Genomic DNA, 15,506 nt, shown 5'->3' on the forward strand with positions numbered 1-15,506 from the left:
TCGATCTCTTGCAACCTAGAGGAGCCTATACATTGTGTGTGTCATCAAAAAGCAAGAGAGAGCACTTAAGTGATTTGCAAAGTCCCTAATTAGAAGATTAAGAACAACATTCGTGCTTAGAGAGTAGCAAGTGTGCATCTAGCTGTAGTTTAGGCTTGATCTTGGTCGAGTAAGTTATTGGTTTATAACTCCCTCTAGTTGGCAACACCTAGCCAGTCTTAGGTGATTGGAGTTATCTCGGTGAGTTCTTAGAGTTCTTGTGGGAGCCTCGAAAAGTGCGATGTACTTGGTTTGATGCCCGTCAATCCAGAGATGGAGAAGTGGAAATAATAAGAGAGCACTTGAGTTTTGGTGGCTCAATAGGGAGCTATATACTTGGTGGATGCTCCAACGAGGACTAGGGGGGAGCCAACTCCTTGATACCTTGGAGGAAAATCAGTGTCCTCTTGTCCATCTTTCTAGTTTTTTGTATTTACTTTGAGCATTTATATTCTTACAAGCTTTTAATTCCATAATTTACTTAGTGTCTTTGCTTGCTTGCTTTGTTGTTTTGCTCTAGCTTGTTCGTGTAGTTGCATTATATTTCATCTAGGATAAGGTTGCTACTTGTTTTAGTATTTGGTAGAAGTATTTTTAATTAGAGCCCAATTCACCTCCTCCCCTCTTAGGCCATTCGATCCTTTATCTTTTTCTCTTATGCATCATAGTGCCACAAGTCAAGTGTTAGCTTGGCGTATGATAATCGGCTCATTCATACATTTATTGAATATTTGGAAGTACAGAAAGTGCTTAAGCCAACGACAAATAACAATCAGTGCTTAATTGATGCAAGCGGACTATGGCATCTCGGTTCCTCTCCCTACCTACCCTTAACACCACCCACATCTCGTCTCATTCTCACAAACTCTTCACCCCAACATCATTTTCATTGTGAATAAAAATTAAGCCCTAAAGCTCGCGAACGACGGGTGAACTACCGCTCGACTTCTACCGATGACCTATGTCTTTATAAGCATCTTGGGTAACTTTTAAGTTAGACACTAACATGAATATACCAAGGTTACAAGGATAGGGATCATCAATAATCAATGTAGGAATAATGCATCAACATAGGTTCTACCCACAAAACTGATATTGACTCACTAAACATACATAACATACATAAAGCGATAACTTATCAAATTAGACACCATAAGATCCAAAATAAATGTGAAATATGCTTAGATTTTTGCTTTGTTGCAAAAGAACGCTTAAACAATTGGGTTAGAAGAGGTTTAAACCTTGCATGAGACAACCTAAGGTCACAGGGTTCTGAGTGGCTAGCGGTTAGACCGACCCAGGTGGCAATTAAACCGTGGCGATCAAACAGAGAACAAAAGGGTACTAAGTAGACCTGGTGGTCAGACCGGGCCCATAGCAGTCAGATCAGCCCTAGTAGTGGTCTGACTTCTGACTGTGGAATCTAACCGGCCAAGTCTCATCCCGGCGGTTAGACCGGCCCTAGTGGCGGTCAGACCGCTGGGCCTAACTAATAGCACCTCGGTTAGGTCACCGGCGAAGGCTCCGACAATGCCTTCAACCAAGAATGGTACCAAAACATTCTACAAGACTAGAAGAGTGCATTTTTCGTGGTTTGAGTGACATGCATAGGGCCAAACTCGAGGACCCCATGGATGATGTCCATTATTAGGGTGAAGCTCGGGTCTACTCTAATGGGGAACTTGGTAGAGCTCGAGAATGACGAGGAAAACAGTTGGAGAAGTCTCACCTCGGTGTGGGGAAGCTTTCTAGAGGGTTGGCCAACTCCAGGGAAGCTTGGATTCGAAGATCGGGCTCTGGGGTGGTGGTTGTCCTCGAGGTGGAAGAAGACATGTGGAAGCGTCTTCGGCAAGGAAAATGGCAGGGAGGAGCTCGAGGAAGCCTTCTCCATAGATCTTTGGCCATCGTGGTGGTCGAGATGGTTGCTCTCTCTCTCTCTCTCTCTCTCTCTCTCTCTCTCTCTCTCTCTCTCTCTCTCTCTCTCTCTCTCTCTCTCTCTCTCTCTCGGTTTTGGTGAAGGAAGAAGGAAGTGAGGGAGTGAGACTGAGAGTCGGTCGATGGGCTTTAAGTGGTGCCTCTAAGCCTTGGCGGTTACACCGTGGGCATGCCTGATCAAACTGTGGGGTGGGCCCATGTGCTGAAAGTCTTCTTTCTTTTCCCTGTTTCTTCCTATTCTTTCCCTTATTCGTCCTAAATGGTCATGGGGCTTCCTAACTATTTCTAAACAATTCCCACTCATAATTATCATGGTAGGACGCGTGTTGCTCAATGATGTGGGATTTCCAAAATGTTTTTAAATACTTAAAATAAAACAAAAACATGAAGCATGATGTCATGATGTGTATGCATGCTCTATGATTAGGTTAGGGTTTTTAGGGTGTGATAAGTAGCCTGCCTACTTACATGATGTCCTTCTTCCTTATCCCATGGGGGGTGCTAAAACGGCTTGACTATTACCGTGCCAAATTATTCTGGCAAGGTGATAGTCATAAGAAAAAATATCATTTAGTGAAATAAAGTGTCATGTGCCAGCCCAAAGACCAGGGTGGTTTAGGGATCAGAGATCTCGATACCCATAACTTGTCCATGCTTTGTAAGCGGCTCTATAATTTAGAGACTAGAGAGGGGAACTAGCAAGAATTACTATAGAACAAATACCTTGGATCCAAACCTTTGTCACGAGTTACTTGGAGACCATATGACTCCCATTTTTAGGCTGGGCTGATGAAGGTCAAGCATATCCTATTCCACTTTGGTTCCATCAGCATCAAAGATGGTTCCCAAATTAGATTTTAGGAAGATCAATGCCTGGGAAATGCTCCACCCAGGGAGCAGTACCCTAGCCTATATAATATTGCACGAAATAGGAAGACACGATGGCCGACATGCTACGATCAAACCCACCTATAATTTCCTTCCGGAGGAGCCTTGTTGGCCCAAAGTTGCAAGATTGGAATGAGCTCACTCAACGTGTTAGCTATGTTTCCTTATCACAAGGGCATGACGAGTTCTAGTGGCATCTCTCACAAGATGGAAAATTCCATGTAAATGCCCTATATCGTGCTCTAATTCATCACAATGTGCCAAATAGGAATTGGCAGTTATGGAAATTGAAGGTCCCCTTAAAAATTAAATTCCTTCTTTGGTACCTACGAAAAGGAGTTCTAACAAAGGATATCCTCTCTAAAAGATAATGGCAAGGTAGCTAAAAGTGTTGCTTTTCTCACAAGAAGGAGATGATTAAGCACCTCTTTTTTTACTGTCATTTTGCCCGATCAGCATGGTTCATAGTCCAAGTAGCCTCCAATAGTTACCCACCAAGTAGCACAACTAATATATTTGGTAATTGGTTCATGCTCTAAGTAACAATGGAAAGCCGATCTATTGGTGGTTGCTGCCACCTTTTATTGGTCTATCTGGCTATGTAGAAATGATATTGTCTTCAACAAAAAATAATGTTCCTCTCTGTTCCAGGTTATCTTCTCTTGTTCGCAATGGCTCTATACATTGTCTATTCTATAGTGACGGAGCGACGACTTTCAGTGGCTACAGCGTGTGCGCACTTGGAGCGGACGATCAGGGTGCTCTTTACCCGCTTTTGGTGGCTATCTAGATTACGCATATCATATTGGTATTCTTAAACCCGCATCGTAATGCTTCAATTTTCAAAGTAGTTTCTGGTTTGCCTTTTTCTGTATTCCCTTTTGGCTATGTGCATCTTAGGTATGCAGAGACCGAGAGCATGCTTTTTGGTATTTGTATCATCTCGATGTGATGATAAGAGTTAATAAAGCTTCTATTATCGAAAAAGAAACTCCCTACAGATGCAATGTTGCCTTGTCCATGGCGTCAAAACTCGAACATAATAGACAACACTAACACTACAAACACCCGTTTATTGTCAGTTCATAACCAACATCACTGCCAGCTGAGGAACCTGTAGATACTCCTTATCACTACCAATTCATATCTGAAATGGACAGTGAAAGTCTTATTATCACTACAGTTCAAGAAATTATCCGACCAGTTCATAGCTCAAGCTGACAGTTCTTATTATTACGGTACATGTGATTTTTGCAAAGAAACCTACGATGATAAATGTACACCATTTTTTAGTTGTTCTTCAAACATAGGTTCTCTGTTTCAACTAAGCACTGGATGCAAACATTGCCTCCTCTTATAGTCCTGCACAATAGGTTACCAAGGGCAGGCTCATCATTGACGGTTACGAAAAAACATTGCATGTAACGTGAATTTTTATCGTTTGTACTCACCCATACTCGTACACCATCCTTTAACATCATTTCAAGATCTTCCACCAATGATTGAGGTACAATAATACTAACTTATCATTATCAATTCATGTTACAAACCAATAATAATATAATATCGGTACATATTATAAAATAGCCGGTCATTTTTTTTTCCTGATAGTGTAGGCAGTGAGCAGTTTTCACAACCCAACGAGCGAATGACGCACGGTTGCGTCTGCTGACCTGTAACAAATTCCAATTTCTTCAGCGACGACTAACTGCAACAATATACGGGCAGTCCTCGAAAAGAAAAGAAAAACTGCAATACTAGGCACACGACACGGACAATCCCTCTCAACAGTCAAGTCTCCACCCTCTCTCTCGTCCTAGTTCACCCGCTTCGCATGTGAAAGTGCGAAACCCCTCTCGGTGAAAACCATATTCAATTATATTTCTTTTATTTTGTTTTTTTATTTTCTTTTTTGTTTACGTACTTTTTATTTTTTTTCTCATCTTTAATAACTTCACTTCATAGCGATTCATGAAAGAAAAAAAAAATCTCGAGATGAAGAAAATAGGAGAGAATATCTTAATAAAAATAACTGTAAAAAAACTATTAAAACACTGAAGAGAAAAAAATTACTTAAAAAATAAGGCTCATAAAAAACCATTAAAGATAGTCTAATACTCTAACCAAGCATTGGTCAGTTTCCACCGTCAGCGGTAGCCCATAGCTACTGATCATCCGGTGCTTGCTTGTGCATGCTTCACTGCTGCACTATCGATCCAAATCCTCGTACGTCCTTACATAAGTGCGCCCTGCTAGTACGATGTGCAATTCTTTTGCAACCACTATACTCCGTTGCAAGATAACATCTAATTAATGCGTTACCAACTGGTCATCAAAAGTATTTAAAATGGTGATTGGATAGTGGGGGATGTAGTCAACACCCAGCAAATAATCAACGTAAACTTCGATGTATATAAAGATAAACAGAAAAATGTATAAAAACACCAGTGAATAGCAGTTTTTCTTTTTTTCTTCCTTCTATGTTCATATCCTGTTTTCAGAAGATTTTTTTCTCCCAATCTTTGAGGGTAAAATAATATATTGTTTTTCGCCAATATTGCTAATTTTTTTAGATTTTTTCATGACTACCTGAACCTACTTTTGATAATCGATAACGTCGTCGAGTCCGTAAGGCTCGGATCTTGTAGCACAGGTATGTCCTTTCTCATGCATCGGTCCAGAAGACCAGAATTCCCCGGGTAAGGCTAACTCCAGCAGAGGCTACAGTGTTTTTGCAACTCCAGCAGAATATCTGGTGCTACAGTGCAACTCCAGCAGAATATCTGGTGCTACAGTGCACTGCAGTGTTGCTACATTACTGCGGAGAGAGAAAAATGGAACTGCAAATCTGCGGAGCTACTGTAGCACCCGTAACTCTGGCGCACCCTGTAGCAGCACTGTAGGAACACTGTAGCGGGTCCGGGGTGAGAAAAAGATAAAAGGTAGGAAATAAGGTAGCTGCTGGAGATGAAAAAAAATAAGAGATACTATAATAGTGATAGGGGATGCTGTAATAGTATTTTTGAGTATAAAAATTTGAGGTAGCTGCTGGAGATGGCCTAATGCAGCAGGTCGCTGTAGCTGTCTCGCTTTTCCTGCGCTTCAGACCCTATAGAAGCAGCAGTTAATTTGGGCCGTCCTAGTTTTGAACTATACTTCGGTTCTTGGCGCTTACTGATGATAATAATTACTGTATTCGTACTTAAATCGAATAAATTGTGAAACAAAAGTGACTTTAAATGTTCTAAATATAAATGCTAATATCTAAATAAAACTCTATAACGTAGCTACATATACTTTATGTTCTATTTAACAGAGTTTTTAGATCAGCTCTTAGAATGGAATCAGTAGGAGTTCTGTCAAACGGCAGTTTATAGTTCTTTAACTCCTAAAGTGATTCTGTGGGAGCGTTTCCACTGAAATAAACTAGATGCTGAGAGCTGAAAAAATTAGCTTTACCTGATTCATTTTCTACACAGAATTATTTCTTTATATTATTTATCCTAAAAAATCACTTTTAATCACAGAATCACTTTCCCCAGAGAATCACTTACCTAAAATATTTGTACAAGAGAGAGCTCTATCAAACATGCCCCTAATCCTTCACGACATCTTCACAGGCATAATCGATGTAGAATACATCTTAGAACGATTCATCCTTAGCTAACTTATCAATACCTTCTTCAACTGAGTGTTTTGTGATAGCAAGATTGAGCACTTATCATACTCAGCAAATTATGAAGTAAATAATGAAGGCTTTAACAATGATATGGCAATATAACTCTTTTGCATAAACAACATTTAAGTAAAAATTTTGAAAAACAATAGCAATTAATTAAGTAAACAACTATAAATAACTATTCACATCAAGATTTTAACTATCTTGACTTAACCAACTTCCAATACCTTAACTAAGATTCTCACCACTAAAGATAAACAATTAAACCACCTCAATCACAGTTTCCACTACTATGATTGGCAACATCTCAACTTGTTCCCACCACCACAGTTGATCAAACCATCCAAACCATCAAGTTATAATCATGGTGGGTTTTTATACCACTCATAACCATGAGTATGGCTAATTAACAAAGTTTACACTTTGCAGAGGTCGTACACTTTACCCGCAAGACGTTTTATCTCGTTGTATCGAGCATCATTTGGCTGATGGAAAATTCTTACACACTTCCGAGGTATGCGCTAGGAATTTACAATGCCACTCAATATAGGTCTACCCGCTAAGGTTTTACCGCAGTGGGAGTACACCCTCCACTCCGGAAGCCCCCTCTTGAGACAATAGAACACCCTAAAAATACACCCTTCCGTTCCACACAACTAGATGGTCTATATAACACTAAAAGTATACAAATTAATTGGCTACACTCGTCTCATAACAGACTTGTGGCTACACTATAAATAGGAAAAGATCACCCCACGAACTGGTCCTTAGATTTGAGCAAGACTATCACATTCCAACCGTACAACCTGTGAAGGGATCGAAGACGTCCTAAGAAGGGAGTGGATTAGGACACTTAAAACTAATTGGCTCCAAAAGCTTTGTAAGAGAAACCTATATCAATTTATATCTAAATATATTCTAAGTTTATCGAGTGTGTCTACTCTACCATTCAAAAGAGATTACAACTTATCTAAAAAGGTAAATTGCAAGTATGTAAATGCGGAAACGTAAATAAGGTAGAGATAGCAAACTCAACGCAAGGGATTTTTATCTCATGGTATTGATGGCATAAACGCCACCTATAGTCCATGTTAGAGCAGCCACCCAGGCTATAGCTCTTGGATGGCATCCGATCACGACCCTTGAGCCACCAATGTCCCAAGTGGGTAGATCCACCAAGCCACTAAAGTAAGACCTCGCCACAAGCCCCTCTTCCAATTATTTGCCGTTATCTTCACTTCGGAGCTTGAGCCACTAAGGCAAGTGTCTTCGCATCCTCATACAAGAGTCTTGTTGGCTCCACACCAAGTCGAAGGGTCAATAAGTATGATCCACCAAGACCCACAGTGCTGGCGAGTCACCAAGACTCCAATGTGCCGACGTGCCACTTGGTAAAATATAGGATCACTTCTTGATCCCCTCTCTAGCAACACCTAGTAATAACTCTCTCTAGACCTATTAGCACTAATCACTTCTTAATCTATGTGCTAATTGACTTGAATGATCACTTTTAGCACTTTAGTAACTTATATCTCTTCACTAGTGCCTATGGGTTTCCTCTAAACTCCAGCCCCTTCAAATGACCAAATTGGTTTATTTATAGTCTTAATCATACGGACTAGCTGTTACCCCAACGGCTCAACTTTACTGTATATGCCGAATAATTCGGTGTAGACAGCATTGTACTCACCGGACCATCCAGCATGTACATCATCCCAAAACTAGTCGTTGAAACCCCACTCATACTTTTGTTAATACCGGATGTTCTGGTGTGTTCACCAGTTCTATCGCTAGACCATCCGGCGTGCATATCTTCTTTTGCCAACCGAGTCATTTCTTCTATGCATAAAACACTCTAGCGTGTAGAACTTCAGAGCGTCAGACCATACAGCGTGTAGATCTTCAATCTTCCACAATTCCATCCTACTCTGCAAGAAATACTTCGGTGCAACCTTCCGGCATGTACAATTGTGAACAATGGACCTTCCAATGTGTAGCATTTTTGACTCCTACCTATGAAAATGCTGCGGCGTGCACTTGCGTTATGCACCGGACCTTTCCGATGTGTTCTTCAGATGTTCACCAATTTATTCAAAATCACTCTGGCGTGTTCAAACTACCGATCGCTGGATCATCCGGTGTGTACAATTTCTCCGGGACTTCTCCAATTAAATCGATCTTGGTCCCAACTTTGATGACATCTTCATGTATTACATCCATGAGACCTACTAATGCATATACTTGATAAACATGTTAGTCCCATTGACTATGTTGTCATTAATCACTAAAATTCCATTACGTATCCTAAGAAGACCATGTTCGCTACAACCTGTACCGGTCTCATCCAACCATTGCTAAAATCCATATACCATGTTACTATAAAATTATGCCATCATATTTTATCATTGTTGCATATGACCACTATCAAGTTTCGTAGAGCAATTACCATGATCACCATCCTAAAGCAACGCTAAGCATCAACTACCCTTCCATAACATATAACCAAACCATGTATACAAGGATGATAAGGAAAAACTAGGGTAAAATCTAACTCTTGTGATTCCTAACAAATTATTACCATGCATATTTGTAAAACAAAATATTTATAAAATTGAAATAAATATATTCAAGAACACTACTTGCCTTCACTGAACTCAGTTGGGTCTTCTCCTGATCCTGCAGTCCTTCTAGCTCCTCCAAAATGTTGGCGTCATATCACAACATATGCGAAAACGCAACACATAAACACCAAGATTCAAAGAGAACCAAATAGCACGTAACAAATATCATCACACACGATATGCTGACTGGGTGATGATGTGACCGACACGTCGTACTACTTGGCTAAGGTGGCACGATGGCGGGTGATTGAGCTATTGATGAAGATGTTGACTAGGCCTACTCATCTGAGGTGGCATGACACCTAAGTAAAAACGACCATGTGGCAATCTATGTGGACTGCTGACCAGGATTCTAAAGTGTTGACTGTGTATGGACGAAGGGGTGCGGGATGATCTAATCTCAGTCGTTCAACACAAATCGGGCGATCCACACGTGATTTGCTTGCCTCCGGCGCAACAGAGGGTGGTGGCAACTTCTCCATGGTGACACACGGCTAGAACCTCACTAGAGTTGGGTTCCCATGGTCCAAAGACTCTGGTAAGCAGCAGAAAAGCATCAGGGAGGTGCAACAAACTCACCTACAGCACGTGTCAACGTCGGCAAGGCTCTGGTAAGGATGGTGATGAGCGATGGTGGCTAGGGTGCTCAGAGCTCATCAGGGATATGGTTATGGGCGCGCTCGAGCTCTTATGACTTGGGAAAAAGATTGGCGATGCTCGCAAGGTGCTCTAGGGCTCGCTATATATACACAAGAGGCCGGGAGGACTTGTAATTGAGTCGAACTTGATTTTTGGAAGAAGTCGGCGATCCAAACTTCATCTCATCATTCAAACGAGCTCGGCTTCCTATCTCTTGGGCAAAAGCTCGCGTACATCTCCTGGAATCTATCCATTTCTGTTTCTCAGCCAATTGCTTTCCAGAATGTGTGAATTTGACTTCCTTCCCGTGCAGCTGGCAGACTTTCTCGCGAGGTCTTCTCATATTTGGCTCGGGCTCTAGTGAACTCACCATGGGCTTGAGATTCTAGAGGCCACGGTGAATCCATTTTGGTGGTTGAGGCACGTTCTTCAGATCAGACTCGATGTTCACCACATGTGCAGCGGCCGGTACTCCTGTTGCCAGACTGAAGCAGAGAAGGAGAGAGGGAGAGAGACTAGTACGTGGGCCTGGATGGTCAGAGAGAGGAATAGAGGAGGAGGGCGGGAGGCTCGACTGGTGATGAGGACAACACTCCTTCAAATATGTATAACACTAATACTCCTCAAGACATAAAAGAGCCAATTACAAGAGCACGTGCGAGACAATTAAACAACCAATTGATTTCGTTCCTCGCTATTCCTGCTTTCTTGGTAAAGAGTTGGATGCTACTTCTTGTGATGTTCTGTTGCTTAGGAATATGGGAGAAGCATAACAACATAATCTGGACATCACCCCTCGATGGCCAAGTCTAATTGGACTCCAAGTTGTTCTTAAGTCAGACTCCAAATTCGGTTCGGAGTCTATGGATATCACATCGATAAAACAGGTATAATTTTCGCATACAAAGTCTAATTGAGGTGTTCTTAAACTTGCTGGAAAGTTTACGATGAGACTTTTCCAATGGATCTAGTCTCACCCTTAGATTTCTTAAAAATCAATTAGAGTCGATTAAATAAGGTGATGCATCACTATTTTGGTCCATGTTGGGCCTTGTAAGCATTTAGGGGTCCAGGTCTAGGTTGTGTGCGTCACTCCCCATGGCCGCACAACCTTAGGTCGATCTCCTCATGTCTCCCTTATATATATTCAGTAGTTGTCATAGTTTAGATTTGGGTTTTGCGTAAATTATTCTGTTTTAGATAGTTTCACCATAAATCAATTTGTGGAACCTCAACTCGAGATCGTGATTGGTAATTAGCAATATTCAGATTGCATCTACTGTGTTATTGCTTGTGTTCTCAATTCATCACGGTTGATAACCACAAAGTAGTGATGTAGTGGTTGCAAGGGTTCTCGATCTATTCTGGTTAGAGCCTTTGAATCATCAACATCAAAACTCCACCAATCGACGTATCTCAAACCTTTCGAAAGATCTAGTCATACTTCCATTAGCTGGGTCGATTGGCCGAGCAGCCTAGGTGGAGAGGAGAAGGGGGAGAGGGAGAAGAGATGGGTCGGAAGGGGGAGAGGGAGAAGAGATGGGTTGGACGGTTGGTTCAGGGGATTTCGGCCCAAACACTTCTTTTGTATTTTCCAATTCTCTTTTCTATTCAATTCCAATATATTTCTCATACACTCTAGGAAATACATGTATACATATATTTATATAGTTACACTATTTATATAATTATATTAACTCATGTAATCAATCAATGAAGCAATCCTATGCATATATATTCTTTTATAGAAAAAATATATATACGGTAAGGCTATTCTGCGCCTATGCGTAGTTGCTATTCGTACTGCGCATATCCCCTAGTTACAACCCGAAACACTGTGAGTTACAACTTGTTAGGTAGACTAGTTACAACTTTAAGTCCAGAAATGAATAATTGCAACACGAAAAGCTAACACTGTGAGTTACAATTTGTTATTCGCACTGCGCATATCCCCAGTTACAACCCGAAACACTATGAGTTACAATTTATTAGGTAGATCAGTTACAACTTTACGTCCAGAAATGCATAATTGCAACACGAGAAGCTAACACTGTGAGTTACAACTTGTTATTCGCACTGCGCACATCTCTTAGTTACAACTCGAAATACTGTGAGTTACAACTTGTTATTCGCACTGCGCACATCCTCCAGTTACAAACTAAAATACTGTGAGTTACAACTTGTGGTTGCTTCCGGCTTTTCTTAACTAGAGTTTTTGCCCAGGATTACGAATAAAAAACTACCAATAACAGAATCCATTGTGAAAACCCAGGTCGATCCTCCGACCAGATGTGTGGATAACGAGGCCACCTTCACAACCTTCTCCCTTCTATCTTTATCCAAAGTCAGGTAGGGCGCTTTGACTGATAAAGGTAAAAAAAATTCCAATTTACATCCAGGTCTTATCTACTTAGTTGTGGGCATTGCCCCCTGAAATATCACTTTTCGGGGCGTGGTAACACATTCGCATGCATACGCACCCTTTCTATGACTAAGTTAATGTCGATCCAAAGAAACCATTTAGATCATTTTGCGGTAGCTTACACGTCAGAAAAAGGCCTCCATTCCGGCCCGGAAGATCACTTCGCTTCTGGCGACTAGCTTGCGCAGACATGAACTACAGTAAGCATACCTGCAGAATATACATACATTATATATCCATGCATATGTATACACTTAGGGTTATATTAGGTTTTGCAAAACTTTTTATTTTCTATTGTACAATTTTTTATTAGTTTTAGAAATTGAGCTGTTACATGAACTTTTGATCACAGACCCAAAAGCACTCCATACTATAGTACGGAGCACAGGGGAAATTTATTTATTTGCCACTCAATCGGAAAGCCTTTCTCAGATTGCCATTATTTCGGTATACAATTATTTTCTTGCCACCGGTTCTATGAATTACTTATTTTTTACCACTATGGACAATTTTACCCCTTTCTTCTTCCTTGCCTCTTCTCTATCATCTTTCTCGTCCTTCTCCGCCCATTGCCGCCGCCACCATCGTGTTTGCCTTTGGCACTGCCACGGACTCTGCGTGATTGATGTGGTCACCATGTAGGTCGCGAAGATGTGCTCATGGGCAAGGTCAATAAGCACCCCCCCCTCTCCCTCGTCAACTCACAAGAGCCACCGTCGTCGGCCCCTGCAGCAAGGATGCATGCCTCCTCACCATCAGCCATGGCGACAACAAATAACGCGAACCCGGTCTAGAACCTCCCTTGGGCCAACGAGCTCCCTCTTCCTCCTCTCCACCACTTTGGACCGCAGCCTTGGGATGCGGCGGTGAGGCCGAGCTCCATGGCCGCCGCCAGGGACGAGGTCCAAGACCGCCACAGGCCGAGCACTGCTGAGGGCGAAAGAGGGCGCAACGACGAGTCTATGGCTGTCACACGACGATGGTGACCTCTCCGGCTGGCCAACGACCTCAGCCCAGACAGGAGAGGGAGCAACATAGGAAGGAGATGGAGGAAGAAGAAAGGTACGGACAAAAGGGTCCAAAGTGGTATACAATTAAGAATTCGCAGATCTAATGGCATCAAAAAATTGCACACGAAAATAATGACAGTTTAGATGAGTCACACCAATTGAATAGCAAATAACTAAATATCCCGAGCACAGGTAGCTGCATGGCCTAAGGAAGGCTGGGTCATATGGAACACGGAAGCAATAAGCGTTGCATGCACTGTGACCATGTGTCACATGTGTTGGCTTTTGGTACTCCATCTGTTCGGATTGAACTGATTGAGAGATGGCGTAAAGGAAAAGAACCGATTGAGGGATGGATGGATGGATGGCTGGCACGGTTCGGCCAGCAGTTTCCGACGTCTCTTTGGGACTGGAGGGTGGTAGATGTTAGAAAAATAGTACTTCTAGATTTAATTTAATTTAATTTTTAAATACAATATGAACAGTAACCTATGTAAATAATAAGTTTCGACTAACTCTCATGAGTCTCGTATTAGACCCAACTAATTTTTCAAGAAGGATTTCGATAAGATTCGACAAACCTTGATAAGGTTTTGACAAGCACGATAAATTTTCGACAAGGTATCTAATATATAATATATTATAGTGTACATATCTGATGACAGCATGAGATGCATAGGTCCCTATGATAGTGATGCAGTAGATGATAACGAAAATGAAGTAGACAAAGCAAATCACGATGATGTAGAGGAAACAGATCGTATGCAGTCACGCCGAGTGCTTTCTAAAAATCTTATTCGTCCTCTCCCGATGCAAGTTCCTAAGAGCGACGGGTTTCAAAGACCTGCTCTCCCGTTAGTCATTGCACGTCGGTGCAGCAGGATGGAGTAGACTACATACGATAGCGCAGTATAGAGAAAATAGGAAAAAAAACTAATTGTGTATATGTTTTATGACGATAGCTAGCAGATATATATAGAGAATCACAAGGTTGAAACGCGTCACGATGTGATTGTTAACCAACACAATATATATATATATATATATCGTTGGCAGATATATAGAAAGAGCATCACGCGGTAGAAACATGTCACGATGAGATTATTAACCAACACGATATATATATATATATATATATATATATATATATATATATATATATATATATATATATATATATATATATATAAGCAAAAAGAGGTAGTGCCTATGAAAGCTACTAGATCCAATTTTGATGGACAATCCATACAGTACCATCCATAGTCCAACTAGGCCAGGCAAGATGAGCGAACACACGTATGTATTCTCCTAATCTTTTTATCCATATATATTAAGTGTGTGAATGAGAGAATTTTTTTTAATTAGTCTCTTTTCATATGGACTAACAAAGTAGAACTAAAAATACACTCTCACTTTTATTTAGTTAGACCTTTTAAATTTACTTAAATTCTAAATATATTCGAGTAAACCCACATATCTAATAGTAGAAAGGCTGGCTGGGTGGGACTTGGAGTTCCTATCGGTTGAAAGGACGCTCATGATGGTTCAACTCTTCGATTTGAGTCCTCGAGGGAAAAAAAACAACCTTTGATTTGAAAAGGACGAAGAAAAGGCATTGTTCCATAAATGGGTGTCCCCATCACACAGTTTAGGTGTACCGCAATTTTCCTGTTCTAGCTTTTTGCCTATGTCATTGTGTCACGAACTGTTGACTCTACCACGAATGTGTGCTAAATCAAAGGGGTGCTCCTATGCAACTGGCGTCCGTTACTTCCTACCAAATGTTCTAAATTCTAATAGCTATCTATAGCTGGTTTGGATCCAAAGACTAAGCTATGAACCAATGTTTGCTATATTAGCTGTGAGTGCTATAGCTCTGAATAGCGGAGCGTAGCTTGCAGCTAGCAATAGCTCCTCTATATCCATAGGACAAAACAACATGCTAATTTAAATCCTAAATTTATTATGTTCCAAATACATCGCTTATAAGATTGAGCTATGAGAACATAGCAAGACGTTTAATCGTCTCTTTTTAGACATTCATATTTGATATTTTTATTCTGAGACAATAGATATGCTCATCATATACATCTTTAATAATAGTTCTTAAGTACCTAATTTTTCTTAGTTGTTGGTTATGACTTAACTTGTGCACATATTTATCTATCTTCTAATATTTTAATATTAAATGCTACAAAGTATACCTATCGCTATAGGTAGCTATAGTTGTTGTAGCTTTTTTTTTTCTCCGACTTGCCGCTATCCCGTTACTG

The sequence above is a fragment of the Phragmites australis genome, chromosome 19 (genome assembly GCF_958298935.1).
Source record: "Phragmites australis chromosome 19, lpPhrAust1.1, whole genome shotgun sequence".
Lineage (NCBI taxonomy): Eukaryota > Viridiplantae > Streptophyta > Magnoliopsida > Poales > Poaceae > Phragmites > Phragmites australis.